Source organism: Scylla paramamosain, chromosome 17 (genome assembly GCF_035594125.1).
Source record: "Scylla paramamosain isolate STU-SP2022 chromosome 17, ASM3559412v1, whole genome shotgun sequence".
Lineage (NCBI taxonomy): Eukaryota > Metazoa > Arthropoda > Malacostraca > Decapoda > Portunidae > Scylla > Scylla paramamosain.
This window is the reverse complement of record NC_087167.1, coordinates 23,398,495-23,413,494: the sequence shown is the minus strand read 5'-3', so window position 1 is coordinate 23,413,494 and position 15,000 is coordinate 23,398,495.

Genomic DNA, 15,000 nt, shown 5'->3' with positions numbered 1-15,000 from the left:
TCCATGCAGGAATCCCCATTCACCCCCCGCCACCAGCGACTTACCGCGTGCAGGCAGATGGTATTAGATTTGACCCCTCGTTGCGGTGAGGGAGCCTTTTCGAGCCTCTGTCATTGCACATCCTACCATCACGTCAATCATTATCACAAACCATCCTCTCCCTCCCCATGCATATAACACCACGACATTTTTTATATTATATTTATATATATATATATATATATATATATATATATATATATATATATATATATATATATATATATATATATATATATATATATATATATGTATATGTGTGTATATGTGTATATGTATATATGTGTATATATGTATGTATATGTATATATGTATATATGTATGTATGTGTGTGTATGTGTATATATGTATATATATATATATATTTATATATATATATTTTTTTTTTTTTTTTTTTTTTTTTTTTTTTTTTTAGCAGGGTGGCCTTTTTGCAGGACGAGTCACAGGACACAAGAAAAAAGGACCAACACCGCTTTTTTCACCCACCACATTACATCATACAATAAATATCCCGGCCATCACCAAATCACTCTACTACTATCCGTGGTTCGGAACCCACGTAAAACTGTAGGTCCCTCCGCTATACGGATGCAATTCTTCCTCTGTCCTTCTTTGAACCAATAAAAAGCACAAAAAAACCCTTTTTACTCTGACTGTCCTTCACTCCTCTTTCACAACCTGATAATGCAGGCTCTGGATAGTCTGGCCCCTAACTTGTGCGTGGTTTGGCCCGGGGATTTGGGTGCGTGGGCGGCGTCCGTGGCTGTGGCTGTGTTGGGCTTGGCTTGCTCGGTTGGTGGAGGACTCTCCTGCTTTCCCCGATAAAGCCCTTGTCTTCCTGGCCATCTTAGAATGAATATAACACGTTAAAAAAAAAAAATAAATAAATAAATAAAAAACATAAAAAAAAGATGTCCCTCCTAATTCAAATTGCGCCTGGGTCAAGCCCCAGTGACTATTTCTCCTACTACAATTCCCTTCTTATCACCCCCCTATTCTTCCCACTATCCCCACTTCTCCCTCCCCATCTTTTCTCTCTTTGTTATGTTATGTTATTTTGAGGCACATTCGTGAGCTTCCTGTTAGACCGTTCGGACGTCGTACTAGCAGCTCTCATCACCATGACTGGCCGCGGCAAGGGAGGCAAGGGTCTTGGAAAGGGAGGCGCCAAGCGTCACCGTAAGGTTCTGCGTGATAACATCCAGGGAATCACCAAGCCTGCTATCCGTCGTCTAGCTCGCCGAGGTGGCGTCAAGCGCATCTCTGGTCTCATCTACGAGGAGACTCGTGGGGTGCTCAAGGTGTTCCTTGAGAACGTTATCAGGGATGCTGTCACCTATACCGAGCACGCCAAGCGTAAGACCGTTACTGCCATGGACGTTGTCTACGCCCTCAAGCGTCAGGGCCGTACCCTGTACGGATTTGGTGGTTAAATCGCTCCATTATTGAGATGGTGCCAGCTATTCAGCTTGCATTATCATCATTGAATAACATCATCTCCCGGACCTTTTTAAGGTCCACAAACATGAAAAGAAAGAAGGACCATAGACTACTATTATTACTACTACTTTCTCATAACCATGTTCACTATCACTATCTGAGCTAAGAAAAGAAACCATTATTAATTATAACCATCTTTCTCACTTCATCAGGTCTTCTCCAAGTATTATTATTATTATCATTATTATTATTATTATTATTATTATTATTATTATCATTATTATTATTATTATTATTATTATTATTATTATTATTATTATTATTATTATTATCATTGACTTATTTCAATGATCACGCCCCTCATCGTTCTCAGTTTCTCATAAAACAAAATATACATTGAGATGAAAAAGACGCTCAACATATCACAATAGGCAACACATCTAATCAACTCTCCACTGTGACACACAGCAGGTACATTAGTAGAAATATAGTATACACTACTTGCTTATTATTGATATACCAGTATAGTCTACACAACTCTCTAGATGTTTGAACGTGTGGCTCCGAAGAGGAGCCGGATTGATGGTGATATTGGCTGAAGGGGAGGGAGGCCCTTTATTTACTTCTTCTCAGTCTTCTTGGGAAGGAGCACGGCCTGAATGTTGGGCAGCACGCCACCCTGTGCAATGGTGACTCCGGAGAGGAGCTTGTTAAGTTCCTCGTCGTTGCGGATGGCCAGCTGCAGGTGACGTGGGATGATGCGAGTCTTCTTGTTGTCACGGGCGGCATTGCCGGCAAGCTCAAGGACTTCAGCAGCCAGGTACTCCATAACTGCCGCAAGGTACACGGGGGCACCAGCACCCACGCGCTCGGCGTAGTTGCCTTTCCTTAGAAGGCGATGAATCCTGCCGACCGGGAACTGGAGTCCAGCACGACTGGAACGGGACTTTGACTTTCCCTTCACCTTTCCTCCCTTGCCGCGTCCAGACATGATAATGGATGTTGTGGTAGTAGTAGTAGTAGTAGTAGTTGTTGTTGTTGGTGATAAATGAGGAGCGCGAGTACTCTAACCTCGTCGGTAGCTCTGCGAGCAAGTAGTGAATTTTGGGAAAAACGGCTATATATACGCGAGATCAGATCGGCCCAGAGCGCGTCTGGACCAATCAGGACGCTCGCTGAGGTGGCGACTCCTGATCCTGAGTAGGCACGCTAATATATATACCACTTTTCAACTGAGAAAACGCACACAGAGACCACTCAGCCGCCGTGGAGTACAGACGTCTTGCACCGCACTCCTGTCGTCCGCCCAGCTGTTCTTGTCCGTAGGACAAGAACAATCCTCGGCCAGTCCTCTTGCTGTTCGCACTCGGCTGAGAGCATTGCTTTCAGCCAATCAGCGACCGGCCGCCCGCCCCACTTTCAGCCTTGTGCGGCTCACTAGGCAACTAGACCTCGTGGAGTGAAGACTACACACATCTCTTCCACTTGACTCAGTGCGTGACTGAGTGCGGGAGAGGCAGGGTTCATCTCTGCAGTGCTCAGGCTTCACTTGGGCACATCGCTGCGCCTCTGCGACCCTGATATCCAGGTTTCCTTCCTCCTCCACCAAGAAACACTCCACGACCCCCAGTGCTCCGGATTTATTCCTTCAGCGACCTGGACTCAAACTCCAGTGCACAGTGTTTGCTCTTCAGCGGTCTTTCGCTTCAGTGTTCCCCAGTGTACCAACAGTGTTCCCCAGTGTTGTGCTCCCTCCATAGAATGCCCCAGCATCCAGGACATTCCATACAGTGCGGGTGTATTGTTTTGCATGGATAAACTGTAGTGAAGTGTTTGCGAAGTGAGCGAGTGTCTGTGTAGTGAAGTGAAGTGTGCCCCCAGTGCAGTGTTCTCCCGAGTGTGCGTATGCAGGGTTAAGCTTCGACTCCGGTCAGGCGCTGGACGGGTGACCGCCCGCTCCCCCCAGTGCCTAGGATTAGCCCCAACAGTGTGTGTGTTAGTGCTGTGCAGCAAGACCTTGGTGAAGTATTAGTGTTGTGTGCCCAGTGCAGTGCTTCTTACGCAGCTCCGGCTGCGTTAGTGCACACCAAGTGTGCAGTGCTGTGCCCCGGCGTAAGGAATCCTCGCCACGGGGCATGGGTGACCAGCCCGTTTTTAGGCGGCTGCTGCGCAGGCTCTGACCGGCATCATGGGCCGAGTCAGAATAAAACACCCCAACCCCAGAGACATTGGGGTGCGCCGGCGCCTCCTCGCCCTCCTGGCCCCGACCATCAAGGTTACTAGGCTTATACCGGCCAGTGACGCTGTGGTGGTTCTCACACCCACAGACAAGGACGCCGATGCTATCTTCCAGGATGGCATGCCTGCTCGACTGTCTGGTGATGGATTCACCCCCCTGTTGCCCCCTGAGCTCCGAGCACAGCGCACGGTGATCTGCTCAGGACTGGACGAACTTATATATGAGCACACGGCGGAGGAAATCGCCGACGAAGTAGGAAGCCAGCATGATTGGGCCGCCGTGGAGGGTGTTTTCAAGTTCCCTCGCTCACCCACCATGAAGATAACCTTCACGCGTGCAGATATGGCCACGAAGGCTCTGACAGAAGGCTTGCACCTTTTTTGTATCCACGTGCCAGGGCACCAGTTGCGGCAGGAGACATACACACCTCTCCTGACCTGTAATAGGTGCAACGCCGTGGAAGAACACCACACCAGGAGCTGCCCCCACCCAGCGGATTACGTCCGGTGTTCTGAGTGCGGCAGCCGGGAACACACCTTCAGGAACTGTTCTGCCACAACAAAATCATGCCTCAACTGCGGAGGGGACCACAGCGCCAGAGCCATGCGGTGTCCCACCCGCAAGGAGGCCCTGAAGAAGAAGGAGGAGGCGATGCGCCAGGCTCGCACCAAGCCAGGCGTATCATTCGCTCAGACGACGTCTGCCTCGCTCCCGGCCACACCCCAACCCCCCAACCTTGGACCTATCGACCCCACCAAGTCGCTGACCGGATTGATGTGCTTGCTTCACGCACATCTTTCCAATGTGGCCTCTCCAGGGTGCTTCCAACAGACTCTCTCAGCGAGTCTTGCCGAGAATGGTCTGCCCAACGTGAAGCTTCCTCCACCGCCACCTCTTCAAGCTCCGGATGCCTTCGCCAGGGCTGTCTCCCTTGCGACCTCCCTGGCCGCTCCCACAGCACCTCCAGTCTCCACACCTTCCACCACCGCCCAAGGCGCCACAGAAGACTCCGCTTCCGCTGCCTCCTCAGCCTCAGAGGACTCTGAGGACGAGGACGACCAGCAAAACGACGTCGAGGTCATCAGGTTTGGCTTCATGGCCAAGACAGATAAGAGGAAGACCCCCAACACCCGGAGGGAGTTCAACCATGCTCTCCGTCATGGGGCACTGGTACTCTGCCACACTGGGCCTTCAGGAGCGGAGGAAGCGGTCTTAGACCACGTGAAGGAGAACCTAGACTCCCTCACGGACTGGACCATCTACTCCACCGAAGACCACGAACGCGCAAAGAAGGCTCCCCGGCAAATTGTGGCGGACTTACTCCCCGGTAGGCTGTCTGTAACACGCGAATAATGCCCCGTCTCCGAGTAATCCAGCACAATGTACTCCATTGGGACACACGTAAGTTTGACCTTACTAACACATATAGACAATTTGACCCTGACGTTGTTCTCATCAACAGCCACGGACTGCGCGACGAGACTAGACTTAAGATCCCTGGATTTAGGATATACCAACAGAACGTCAGTAACGAAATAAATGACGGAGTGGCAATTGCTATAAAGTCTCACACACGACACAAAGTCCATGGCGACTTTTTGTCGGAGACGTTAGCTATCGAAATTGAAACAATAGACGGACCCCTCCTTATTGCCACCAGCTACCTCCCTCCCCGCAGACCTTACCTTCCCCATCCTGACTTCCTCCGACTCCTCCGCAGACAGACACCTGTTTTCCTTGTCGGGGACTTGAACGCCCGACATCCCTATTTAGGATACACTACTTCCAACCAGGTAGGGAGAGACATAGTAGACTATCTTCGACGACAGACTGCACTCCATATCGGCCCTTTCTTTCCCACCTACTTTGATTTTCGGACTGCCTCAACTCCTGACATAGCTCTAACTAACAGGGTGAATTTTCTTCATTACTCCTTCACGCCTGGACCTCTGACGACTAGTGACCACATACCTACTATCCTCGATATTTCCACCTCCCCGCTCCTCATCCCTAGTGTCAGGAGGTATAACTATAAAAGAGTAAACTGGGACGCGTTTTCTGAGGACGACGCCCTACAGATGACAGACCTACCAGACGTGACCTACGGCACCCTGGAGGACATTGACGCAGCACTAGAGACATGGATGACCACAGTCAAGACCACTGCTGACAGACACATACCCCTGACCTCCCACAAAATTAGGTCCGCCCCAAGACCCTCCCGAACGACGCAGCTGCTGCGGATTCAATTCCAGGCGCTACGTGACAGAGCGAGCCAGAGAGGCTGGACTTACGATGAGTACAGGCAGTACAGACATGTTAAAGCTATACTGCACGACTCGCGACAAACAGAAGCTAGGACGCACTGGGGGAGGAAGTTGGCAAGCTTAGCTGCCAACCACCGTGATCCCAGGAAGTTTTGGAGAGAAATCAAGTGTCTCTCAGGTAGAACGACAGGACCAGACGCGTACCTAATAGACATTACAGGTGACAAGAAGTTCACGAACGAGGAAAAAGAACACCTTTTCACGTCCATTTGGGACCGTGTGTACAGAGAGGACTACGACGACGACTTTGACGACAATGACCATGTGCTGGATTACATGGCACATGCCGTGTACAGAACCTACCCGTTCGACTCTGCTGATCCTGCCCGTCTCACAGGTACCTCCCCACTGGACTGTTTTATTTCCGCTCAGGAGATGGCTGCCGCGATCAAATGTGGCAAGCCGACTAGCCCTGGCGGCAGCAAGATAAACAAGACTATACTCTCTTATCTTCCAGCTTCGGCGCTAGCCAGATTAAGGGCAATCTTCAATGCGGCGCTCTCAGCAGGATATTTCCCGGACGGATTCAAGCAGGCGGAGATGAGGATGATTCCTAAGGCCGGCAAGACTCCGACTCGTCCGGAGAACTACCGCCCCATCTCCCTGCTGGAGGTACCGGGGAAGCTGCTGGAGAGGGTTGTCTCCGCTCGGCTGCGCACCTATCTGGAGACGGGAAACCATCTACACCCAGCGCAGTATGGTTTCCGGAGCGGCAGGGGCACTGTCCATGCCATCGCTCTGGCAACCGAGACCATCGCCATACACCAGGCCAATAGGTACCGCTGTAACTTGGTGCTGCGGGACGTGAGTAAGGCGTTTGACCGTGTCTGGCACCTTGGGCTGAAGTACAAGCTCCTTCACCTGGGGCTGCCTGCACCGGTTGAGCGCCTTCTCTGTGACTTCCTGGACGACAGGACGGCGAGGGTGAGGGTAGGGGGCCACCTCGGTCCAGCTTTTCCCCTCGCCACAGGAGTTCCGCAGGGCAGTGTGCTGTCGCCCACCCTGTACAGCATTTATACCAGCGATTGTCCAGCCTCAGAGGCTGGTATCAATTTACTGTATGCTGACGATGTCTCCCAGATTATTTTCCACCCAGGTCGCTCCAGCTTGATGACGAACGCCCGCACTGCCAGAGAGATCGCCCGCATCAATGCCTTCGAGAGGGAGTGGAGGATCAGGACAAACCTGGCCAAGTTTAAGGTCGTCCCCCTCGCCACAAAGACCCCCGCCCCACTGCTAGTGGATGGGGATGAGGTTGAGTTTAGCCCCAGGGGCACCCTCCTGGGGCTCTCCATATCCACAACTGGGTACACTTCACACGTGTCCCAGAGAGTGGCAAAAGCGAAGTCGGCCCTCACCAGGCTGTACCGCTTCAGGGATCTGACCACTGGTCTCAAGCTCCACCTAATAAAGGCTTTGATTTTGCCCATTCTAACTTATCCACCTATTCCCTTGCATGCTCTCTCTAAAACAGCCATCAGCAAGCTTCAGCGGGTCCAGAACAACGCCCTGAGGTTCGCCTTCGGCACCAGATGGGACGACTTTGTCACCTCGGCTGCTCTTCACGAAGCCGCATCCCTCCCAGCCCTGAACGTCCGCCTTCACGATATGGCCGCCAGGGTTTGGGAACAGATGGATGCCGAGGAATGGGATCAGTTCCAGGCGCTGAGGACACAGCACGACGAGGCTCTACCCCGGGAACACGCCGGGTTCCCCAGGAGTCTTCGCCGAGTGCAAGACCCGCCTCCCGAACCCCGATACAGGTGAATGTTATATTTCCGTAACTCATTCCCCTATTAAATTCACAATCTACCTGTATCACTACTAGAAATTAGTCACTCTCCCCCCAAGCACTCTTTTACTGCTAGATAATTTGTCCGCAGATCACGCCATTATCATCACCGACTGCTGACTGAGAGAGAGCGAGCATCTGTCCTTCTCCTTCTGAGAGTAGAGGTACCGTGACGACAGTGGTGGACTGCAGCTAGCCACTAAGAGATCTGCCAGGCCTGATGACGCCCCCGGCGACACCGACGGCATACCCAGTGGTGGTTCCAGCATCGCGAACTTCCCCTCGCCCCCCCGCGCCCCGAGTCGCCGAGGGACCGGCCGACGTCCTGGCGAGGGGTAATCGTCCTCCGGGGTAGCCTGCTCAGCCCCCGGCAGCGGGACCGAGTTCGGGAAACGCACAGCTGAGGGGTTGGCTGGGGCTGACGGCGCCGCAGGCGTCGCCGAAGGCCTCCCCTTTGAACTCCCCCCCGAACCACCGACAGCGACTCCTAGAACCTCCGACATCGACCCGCGCCCAAGACACCTGCCCACCACCCTCTCCCCCGTCGCAGGACTCCCGAAATAATCGAGTGTATCGTTACAGTGCACAGTGAACATCCACGCGTGTTCTGTGACTCTCATGTTTATTTTGTACGTGATATTGTGACGATTTTTGCTCCCTCGTGTCTTATTTCTTCTTAAGCATTATGTACTCCTTAACGTTTCTACTGTGTCCCTCTGCATTTGACTCTCATGTTTATTTTGTACAAGCTATTGTGACAATTTTTGCTCCCTCGTGTCTTATTTCTTCTTAAGCATTATGTACTCCTTAACGGTTCTACTGTGTCCCTCTGCATTCTTTTTTCCTCCTCTCGATGTTTCCTCCCTTCTACCTTCGTCCCCCTAACTTCACCTCTCTTAAGCTAGTGCATCTCTCTTACCATCCTCTTCTTGCACCGCCTTCTCCAAACAATCTACTTTATGTGTGTCTTCTAGTTGCCCTTTACGACTCACCTGCTAACTCAGGTTTCCACCAAGAACTCATGTTCTGTAAATATTTTATGTCATTGCAACGTACTTGTAAATGTTATGTAAATATTATATGTAACCCTCCCCCACTCTATTCTATCTCACAGCAGTGCGGGTGGTTTTCCTCCGGGGACTCCGGTTTCCACCCTACAAATCGCTCTTGTACTGCCCTGTGACACTCATTACTTTACAGTAGCAAGCCTGACCGCCCGGCAACTTTTTTTCTCCCACTGTACTTCTATTTCTCCTCACTTTTTCTTCCCTGTGTACCAGTCTTGGTACACACACTGCCCCTTCTTGTAACACCCCCCTTTTTCTAAATAAAAACTTGAAACTTGAAACTTGAAAACGCACACTCGTTCTCACAGCAGTACGGCGACACTATGCCTCCCAAAGCATCAGGAAAGGCTGCCAAGAAAGCTGGCAAGGCACAGAAGGCCATTGCCAAGGGCGACAAGAAGAAGAAGCGCAGGAGGAAGGAGAGCTACTCCATCTACATCTACAAGGTGCTCAAGCAAGTCCACCCAGACACTGGCGTGTCCTCCAAGGCCATGTCAATCATGAACTCGTTCGTGAATGACATTTTCGAGCGCATCGCTGCCGAGGCATCCCGCCTGGCACACTATAACAAGCGCTCCACCATCACCAGCCGGGAAATCCAGACCGCTGTCCGTCTTCTTCTGCCTGGTGAACTGGCAAAACACGCTGTTTCTGAAGGCACCAAGGCTGTTACCAAGTATACCTCCTCCAAGTAAACAGGCGGCCAGTATACTGCTGCCAGTATAAAATAATACCCGGCTCCATTGGAGCCACACTTGAAAAGGAAAAAAGATACGATATAGACAAATGCATTATTATTATAATTATTGTTATTATTATTAATATTATTATTATTATTATTTTTATTATTATTATTATTATTATTATTATTATTATTATTATTATTATCATTATTAATAATATTAATATTGTTGTTTTTATTATGATTATTATTATAATAATTATTGTATCATTATTATTATTATTATTATTATTATTATTATTATTATTATTATTATTATTATTATGCTTATTATTATCGTGATTATTATTCTGTGGAGATAAAGAAAAGATAAAAAAAAAATAGAGATAAAGAAAGATAAAAATTCTCCCAAGTGAAAGAGATATGGCCATGGAAGAGGGAATAATAATAATAATATAAAAAAAAAAAAAAGGGGGGAAGGATATTGAGTTGAAAGTCGATACCTGATACTGAAAGATGGAAAATAAATATTTTCTTCCACAAAACCAAACAGATTGTCTATGAAAATTCTTTAATGAAAGAGATGTTTGGCCCTAAAAAGGGCCTAGATATTGCTGTTATGAAGATCATTCGTGGATGACTTCTTAGGCACGCTCGCCACGGATGCGACGAGCCAGTTGGATGTCCTTTGGCATGATAGTCACGCGCTTGGCATGGATGGCGCACAGGTTGGTATCCTCAAACAGACCCACGAGGTAAGCCTCGGAAGCTTCCTGGAGAGCCATGACAGCAGAGGACTGGAAGCGGAGGTCAGTCTTGAAATCCTGAGCAATTTCACGCACCAGGCGCTGGAAAGGCAGTTTCCTGATAAGCAGCTCAGTGCTCTTCTGATAACGGCGGATCTCACGGAGAGCAACGGTTCCAGGCCTGTAACGGTGGGGTTTCTTGACACCTCCAGTGGCTGGAGCAGACTTGCGAGCTGCCTTTGTAGCAAGCTGCTTGCGGGGCGCCTTGCCACCAGTGGACTTGCGAGCCGTTTGCTTGGTACGTGCCATAGTTGTGGTAACAACAACTCACAACGAACACTCAGCTGAGTCTGCCCGCGCTTCCCACAAAATCCCTTTATATATGAATCGGGTGGGCCCGACGACTCCAACCCTGCCTTGTGATTGGTCAGAAACGTCCAGTGAGGCTCATCGCCCACGCAGTCACCGCATGAAAGATGTGATCATTATTGTTAGTCTAATTCATTTTGTTCTTATTCTTATTCTTATTCTTATTCTTTCTTCCCTCATTCATAACAAATCTTGGAAAATATACAGCAGAACTGACATGTCATTTAAAATTCTAAGACAATTAGCAAGAAAGTTGTGATATTCTTATTTTTTTCATTCTTTTTATTCTATTTTTTTCTTATTCTTGTCATAATTAATATTGTTATCTTTATTATTTTCATTTTTTTTTATTATTCTTCCTTATCTTATTCTTATTTATCCTACTTTTAGAGAGATGAGGCTTGTGCGGTCACCCATCCAAGTTCTGCCCGGACCCCCTGCTTAACCTTGCTGATCCCGCCGTCAGCTGATTGGTCAAGAGCGGAGAACAAGGTGTTGGGAGGGCTTATTTCTCTTATTCTTATTCTTTCCTGTATTGTTGTTGCATTGTTGTGCTGAAAATGTTGGAAAATATGCACTAAAATTAACCCTTCATTCATAATTCTACGACAATTAGCAAGAGAGATATATTATTACTTTTTTCCCTTATTTTTGTTCTTTTTATTCTTAATCTTCTTTTTTTTATTATAGTTGTTATTGTTATTTTATTATTTTCGTTTTTCGTTCATTCTCCTCATTCTTATTGCTATTTTTTTCTATTCTCAGAGAGATGAGGCTTTTGTGGTCACCCATCCAAGTTCTTCCCGGACCCCCTGCTTAACTGCGCTGATCCCGCCGTTAGCTAATTGGCCAAGACCGGAGAACTAGGTGTTGGGAGGCCTTCTTTCTATTATTCTTATTCTTTCTTCCCCCATTCATATCGTTGTATTGGAAATGTTGGAAAATATACAAAAGAATTCACCCTTCTATGACAATTAGGAAGAAAGACATGGGATGCTTTCTTTCTTTTTTTTTATATTCCTTTATTGTAATTTTTCTTATTCTTGTTATAATAATTCTTACTGTTATCTTTATTACTTAAAATTTTCGTTCATTCTCCCTATTCTTATTCTTATTTTTTTTATTTATTTATTTTTTTTCAGACAGATGAGGCTTGTGTAGTCACCCATCCAAGTATTGCCCGAAACCCCTGCGTAATCTCGACGATTTCATTTGACAATACCTATTTACTTATTTATTTATTATTATATTTATTAAAAAAAAAAAAGAAGAAAAGAAGATGAAGAATAAGGTATGTAATCGAAATACTCTCTCTATACTGTAGCAATAGTTTAGCTGGATGTACTTGTATTGTGTCAAAAATACTTGCAATATCTGCAATTGTAACCTGCAGTGTCGGCATAATGCATAATTAAGCAATGAAAAGAAAAATTAATAAAAGAATAAATGAAAAAAAGAAAGAAAAAAAGATACAATTAACAATTAAATATATTAGCTACCCCTCTACGTTTCTTTATCACTGCAGAAAAATGGAAACATTTTAACGTAGACTTGTCAAAATTCAACTGAAATTAAGGGTTAAATAAGGATTGTCACCCCTTCCCCAGAGGATATTCATTGTCTTTTAATATATATATATATATATATATATATATATATATATATATATATATATATATATATATATATATATATATATATATATATATATATATATATATATATATATATATATATATATATATATATTCTTTTTATTTAAAGTCTTATTTAGAGAGAGAGAGAGAGAGAGAGAGAGGTAACGTCCTTGAGGATAGCAGCTCGTCTACGCTCCGCTCAGTGATCAGCGTTAGAATGTAATTCCTCATTTCTTTAAAAAAAAAAAAAAAAAAAAAAAAACAGAAACTTTATTTAGGGGGCTTGCTGGAAACAAACTACAATGGAGGAAAGAACAATATGTCTGCTATATGACCCACCCAGTTAAATTTTCAAGAAGCAAACGCAAGTTGGAAAATACGAGGAAGATAAATTTTCATTTATATACGTTTTATGGTAATTTCTGCCACGCCTTCCTCTATTCATCAAACGTCACTGACACTTATTCCCTTTATTTTTTACTTTACAGAATCTTTTGTAGGGCAAGACTCTAGAGGATATGTGCTTTCATAAATTCTATAATGCTTTGCTTATCATAGAGACATAAAAAAAAAAAAATAATAATAATAAAAATAAATAAATTAATTAATTTAAAAAATCAAAATAAATAGATATATAAATTAATTAATCAATCAAATAAATTTCTATGCTTCACCTTTATAGCATTCGTATGAATGTCAAAACAAAACAAAAAATATAAATATAAATAATAATATGAAAAAAAAAAATTACTAAATATATGAAAAATAGCATTACTACTACTACTACTACTACTACTACTACTGCTACTACTACTACTATTTTTTTTTTTTTTTTTATGTAGGAAGGACACTGGCCAAGGGCAACAAAAATGTAATAAAAAAAATGCCCACTGAAATGCCAGTCCCATACAGGGGTCAAAGCAGTGGTCAAAAAATGATGAATAAGTGTCTTGAAACCTCCCTCTTGAAGGAATTCAAGTCATAGGAAGGTGGAAATACGGAAGCAGGCAGGGAGTTCCAGAGTTTACCAGAGAAAGGGATGAATGATTGAGAATACTAGTTAACTCTTGCGTTAGAGAAGTGGACAGAATAGAGGTGAGAGAAAGAAGAAAGTCTTGTGCAGCGAGGCCACGGAAGGAGGGGAGGCATGCAGTTAGCAAGATCAGAAGAGCAGTTAGCATGAAAATAGCGGTAGAAGACAGCTAGATATGCAACATTGCGGCGGTGAGAGAGAAGCTGAAGACAGTCAGTTAGAGGAGAGGAGTTGATGAGACGAAAAGCTTTTGATTCCACCCTGTCTAGAAAAGCAGTATGAGTGGAACCCCCCTCAGACATGTGAAGCATACTCCATACATGGACGGATAAGGCCCTTGTACAGAGTTAGCAGCTGGGGGGGTGAGAAAAACTGGCGGAGACGTCTCAGAACACCTAACTTCATAAAAGCTGTTTTAGCTAGAGATGAGATGTGAAGTTTCCAGTTCAGATTATAAGTAAAGGACAGACCGAGGATGTTCAATGTAGAAGAGGGGGACAGTTGAGTGTCATTGAAGAAGAGGGGATAGTTGTCTGGAAGGTTGTGTCGAGTTGATAGATGGAGGAATTGATTTTTTGAGGCATTGAACAATATCAAGTTTGTTCTGCCCCAATGAGAAATTTTAGAAAGATCAGAAGTCAGGCGTTCTGTGGCTTCCCTGCGTGATATGTTTACCTCCTGAAGGGTTGGACGTCTATGAAAAGACGTGGAAAAGTGCAGGGTGGTATCTTCAGCGTAGGAGTGGATAGGACAAGAAGTTTGGTTTAGAAGATCATTAATGAATAATAAGAAGAGAGTGGGTGACAGGACAGAACCCTGAGGAACACCACTGTTAATTGATTTAGGAGAAGAACAGTGACCGTCTACCACAGCAGCAATAGAACGGTCAAAAAGGAAACTTGAGATGAAGTAAACAGAGAGAAGGATAGAAACCGTAGGAGGGTAGTTTGGAAATCAAAGCTTTGTGCCAGACTCTATCAAAAGCTTTTGATAATTATGTCCAAGGCAACAGCAAAAGTTTCACCAAAATCTCTAAAAGAGGATGACCAAGACTCAGTAAGGAAAGCCAGAAGATCACCAGTAGAGCGGCCTTGACGGAACCCATACTGGCGATCAGATAGAAGGTTGTGGAGTGATAGATGTTTAAGAATCTTCCTGTTGAAGATAGATTCAAAAACTTTAGATAGGCAGGAAATTAAAGCAATAGGATGGTAGTTTGAGGGATTAGAACGGTCACCCTTTTTAGGAACAGGTTGAATGTAAGTAAACTTCCAGCAAGAAGGAAAGGTAGTGTTGACAGACAGAGCTGAAAGAATTTGAATAGGCAAGGTGCAAGCATGGAGGCATTGTTTCGGAGAACAATAGGAGGGACCCCATCCGGTCCATAAGCCTTCCGAGGGTTTAGGCCAGCGAGGGCATGGAAAACATCATTGCGAAGAATTTTAATAGGTGGCATGAAGTTGTCAGAGGGTGGAGGAGAGGGAGGAACAAGCCCAGAATCGTCCAATGTAGAATTTTTAGCAAAGGTTTGAGCAAAGATTTCAGCTTTAGAAATAGATGCGATAGCAGTGGTGCCATCTGGTTGAAATAGAGTAGGGAAAGAAGAAGCAGCAAAGTTATTGGAGATAC